Source organism: Cherax quadricarinatus, chromosome 2 (assembly GCF_038502225.1).
Source record: "Cherax quadricarinatus isolate ZL_2023a chromosome 2, ASM3850222v1, whole genome shotgun sequence".
Taxonomy (NCBI): domain Eukaryota; kingdom Metazoa; phylum Arthropoda; class Malacostraca; order Decapoda; family Parastacidae; genus Cherax; species Cherax quadricarinatus.
The window spans coordinates 59,438,719-59,443,718 of NC_091293.1; the positions used below are offsets into that span (position 1 = coordinate 59,438,719).

Genomic DNA, 5,000 nt, shown 5'->3' on the forward strand with positions numbered 1-5,000 from the left:
TATAAGGAAAAAAAACTCCCTTTTTGGCGAATCTGAGTTCAGTAACTTCCAAACTCTGACTATGTCAGTGCACAGATGTCAGAACAAGGTACGTACTAGGTCTAATAGACTCGGGACCTGAAGTATAGTCTCGTGACACACAACCTCAGGAAACTGTTAGAAATCACTATAAATAATGTTCTGTTAACAGAGTTGCACAGAGTTATGAAATGTATGTCCCAGCTCACCAATGGAATCTTACACTACCATAAAACATGTTCTATATAACACGAACAGAGGAGAACAGTGTTCTCTCAAAAACAGCAGAGAGATGTTGCCTTGATGAAGAGGTGAGTGAGAGAGAGAGAGATAAAGAGATAGGGGGCAAAAGAGACCCTGGAGGTGCGATGTCAGGTGTCTTCTGCTGTCAGCCACAAACGTCAACAATCAAACAAGCAAGTAGGTAGTTTACAGCCTGGGTAGCCAATCAAAACTCTCCCTCTAACGAGCACAGAGTGTAACGCAGTTGTTACATCCTTCCTCTACACGTAAGTTATCAATATAAAACAATTAACGACAAAGCTTGACATTTTCACTCAAGCTGTTACCGAAAATATTATAAGTATTGTCATGTTAAATGAAAGAGTAAATATATAAGATAATTATGATGTTATTTTTTCTGAGAGCGCTAAAATAACCGGCACTTTTAACTCCATCATTATCACCATCATCATCATCATCACCACTATCATCACCATCACTACTATCACCACTATTACCACCACCACTATCACCACCATTATCACCATCACACCTATCACCATCACTATCATCGTTATCACCACCATCACCACCATCACTGTCACCACCAGTGTCACCACAATCACCACCACCATTATCAGCATCAATCACTACCACCACTACCACTATCACAGCCAACACTACCAAAACCGCCACCACCATTACCACCATTACCACCACTACCACTACCACAACCACTACCACCACCATCACTGCCATCACCACCGCCACACCACCACTACCACCACCACAATCACCACCACTAACGCCACTACCATCACCACCACCATCACCACTACCATCACCACTACTAACACCACTACCACCATCCCCACCACCACCGCACCACCATCACCATCATCATCACCACCACCATCACCATCATCACCATCACGACCACGACCACCATCATCATAACCACCACTATCCTCACCACCACCACCACCGCCATCATCATCACCACCATCATCACCACCACTAGAACCACCACCGTCACCATCACTTCTACCCTTATCACCATTACCATCACCACCACTACCATCACCAAATTATCACCACTACCATCACCACCACCGTCACCACCACCACCATCACCACCACCATCACCACCACCATTACCACCACCCCTGTCACTACCTAACAAATCGAACACAAAGAGCACTGGTCAACAGAGTTAAATCGGAGGCTGCCATAGTGAAGAGCTCTGTTCCACAAGGCACAGTACTCGCCCCCATCTTATTCCTCATCCTCATATCAGACATAGACAGAGATATACACCACAGTACCGTATCATCCTTTGCGGATGATACTAGGATCTGCATGAGGCTGTCATCTGCTGAGGACGCGGTTAACCTCCAAGAAGATATAAACAAAGTTTTCCAGTGGGCAACGGTAAACAATATGATGTTCAATGAGGACAAATTCCAACTACTCCGTTATGGAAAACTGGAGGAGATAATAACTAGAACAGAGTATACTACTGACTCCGGCCATACAATAGAGCGGAAAAATAATGTAAGGGACCTGGGAGTAGTAATGTCTGAGGATCTCACTTTCAAGGATCACAACAGTGCCACGATCGCACGTGCAAAGAAAATGATAGGATGGATAATGAGAACTTTCAAAACGAGAGATGCCAAGCCAATGATGATCCTTTTCAAATCACTTGTTCTCTCTAGGCTGGAATACTACTGTACATTAACATCTCCATTCAAAGCAGGTGAAATCGCAGATCTAGAGAGTGTACAGAGATCCTTTACTGCACGTATAAGTTCTGTCAAGTTAACTACTGGGAACGCTTGGAAGCACTTGACTTGTACTCGTTGGAACGCAGGAGGGAGATATATATCATAATCTACACTTGGAAAATCTTGGAAGGAATGGTCCCAAATCTGCACACAGAAATCACTCCCTACGAAAGTAAAAGACTGGGCAGGCGATGCAAAATACCCCCAATAAAAAGTAGGGGCGCCATTGGTACACTAAAGGAAAACACCCTAAGTGTCCGGGGCCCAAGACTGTTCAACAGCCTTCCATCAAGCATTAAGGGAATGCCAATAAACCCCTGGCTGCCTTCAAGAGAGAGCTGGACAGATACCTAAAGTCAGTGCCGGATCAGCCGGGCTGTGGCTCGTACGTTGGACTGCGTGAGGCCAGCAGTAACAGCCTAGTTGATCAGGCCCTGATCCATCGGGAGGCCTGGTCATGGACCGGGCCGCGGGGGCGTTGATCCCCGGAATAACCTCCAGGTAACCTCCAGGTAACCTCCAGGTAACCATTATCACCACTACCATCACCACCACCGTCACCACCACCATCACCACCACCACTATCACTACCATTATCACCACAGCCACCATCAGCACCATTATCACCACCACCATCACCACCACTATCACCATCACCACCGTCACCATCACCACCATCACCACCATCACCATCACCACCATTATCACCACTACACCCACCCCCACCACCACCATCACCGTCACCATCACCACCACCATTACCACCACCACCATCACCACCACTAGAACCACCACCATCACCACTACCCTTATCACCACAGCCACCATCAGCACCATTATCACCACCACCATCACCACCACTATCACCATCACATCACCATCACCACCGTCACCACCATCACCACCATCACCATCATCACCATCACCACCATTATCACCACTACACCCACCCCCACCACCACCATCACCGTCACCATCACCACCACCATTACCACCACCACCATCACCACCACTAGAACCACCACCATCACCACTACCCTTATCACCACAGCCACCATCAGCACCATTATCACCACCACCATCACCACCACTATCACCATCACATCACCATCACCACCGTCACCACCATCACCACCATCACCATCATCACCATCACCACCATTATCACCACTACACCCACCCCCACCACCACCATCACCGTCACCATCACCACCACCATTACCACCACCACCATTACCACCACCACCATCACCACCACCATTACCACCACCACCATCACCACCACTACAGCCACCACCATCACCACTACCCTTATCACCACTACCATCACCATCACTGCTATCATGACCACTACCATCGCCACCACTACCATCACAACCACTACCATCACCAAAATTATCACCACTACCATCACCACCCCCACCATCACCACCACCACCCCCACCATCACCCGGAAGTTCTCAAACTCCTAAATTGTGAAAGTGGGAAGCTTTCTAGGAGCGAGTCATATATCTTTGTTTATCCTATTACACATTCTCTCTCTCTCTCTCTCTCTCTCTCTCTCTCTCTCTCTCTCTCTCTCTCTCTCTCTCTCTCTCTCTCTCTCTCTCTCTCTCTCTCTCTCTCTCTCTCTCTCCATGTACACAATGTTAAAGTCAGTTCTCTCAGTGTTGAGTGTTAAGCACATTGGTGTTATCCAATCAGTATTTAGTGTTAGCACTAGTAGTTTGTTGCAGCACCTGGCGGTGATTGTGGCTGGTGGTGGTAATTGGTAGTGGCGGTGATTGTGGCTGATGATAGCGGTGATTGTGTCTGGTTGTGGCGGTGATTGTAGCTGGTGGTGGTAATTGGTAGTGGCGGTGATTGTGGCTGATGATAGCGGTGATTGTGTCTGGTTGTGGCGGTGATTGTAGCTGGTGGTGGTAATTGGTAGTGGCGGTGATTGTGGCTGATGATAGCGGTGATTGTGTCTGGTTGTGGCGGTGATTGTAGCTGGTGGTGGTAATTGGTAGTGGCGGTGATTGTGTCTGGTTGTGGCGGTGATTGTAGCTGGTGGTGGTAATTGGTAGTGGCGGTGATTGTGTCTGGTTGTGGCGGTGATTGTAGCTGGTGGTGGTAATTGGTAGTGGCGGTGATTGTGGCTGATGATAGCGTTGATTGTGTCTGGTTGTGGCGGTGATTGTAGCTGGTGGTGGTAATTGGTAGTGGCGGTGATTGTGGCTGATGATAGCGTTGATTGTGTCTGGTTGTGGCGGTGATTGTAGCTGGTGGTGGTAATTGGTAGTGGCGGTGATTGTGGCTGATGATAGCGGTGATTGTGTCTGGTTGTGGCGGTGATTGTAGCTGGTGGTGGTAATTGGTAGTGGCGGTGATTGTGTCTGGTTGTGGCGGTGATTGTAGCTGGTGGTGGTAATTGGTAGTGGCGGTGATTGTGGCTGATGATAGCGTTGATTGTGTCTGGTTGTGGCGGTGATTGTAGCTGGTGGTGGTAATTGGTAGTGGCGGTGATTGTGTCTGGTTGTGGCGGTGATTGTAGCTGGTGGTGGTAATTGGTAGTGGCGGTGATTGTGTCTGGTTGTGGCGGTGATTGTAGCTGGTGGTGGTAATTGGTAGTGGCGGTGATTGTGGCTGATGATAGCGTTGATTGTGTCTGGTTGTGGCGGTGATTGTAGCTGGTGGTGGTAATTGGTAGTGGCGGTGATTGTGTGTGGTTGTGGCGGTGATTGTAGCTGGTGGTGGTAATTGGTAGTGGCGGTGATTGTGGCTGATGATAGCGTTGATTGTGTCTGGTTGTGGTGGTGATTGTAGCTGGTGGTGGTAATTGGTAGTGTCGGTGATTGTGTCTGGTTGTGGCGGTGATTGTAGCTGGTGGTGGTAATTGGTAGTGGCGGTGATTGTGGCTGATGATAGCGTTGATTGTGTCTGGTTGTGGCGGTGATTGTAGCTGGTGGTGGTAATTGGTAGTGGCGGTGA

General features: G+C 48.5%; 1 protein-coding gene across 1 annotated transcript in view; it reads left to right on the forward strand.

Moving 5' to 3' along the window:
- The window catches only part of sNPF (short neuropeptide F precursor), a 759,653-nt gene that overhangs the window by 432,451 nt on the left and 322,202 nt on the right, over nucleotides 1–5,000 (forward strand). The window lies entirely within an intron of this gene.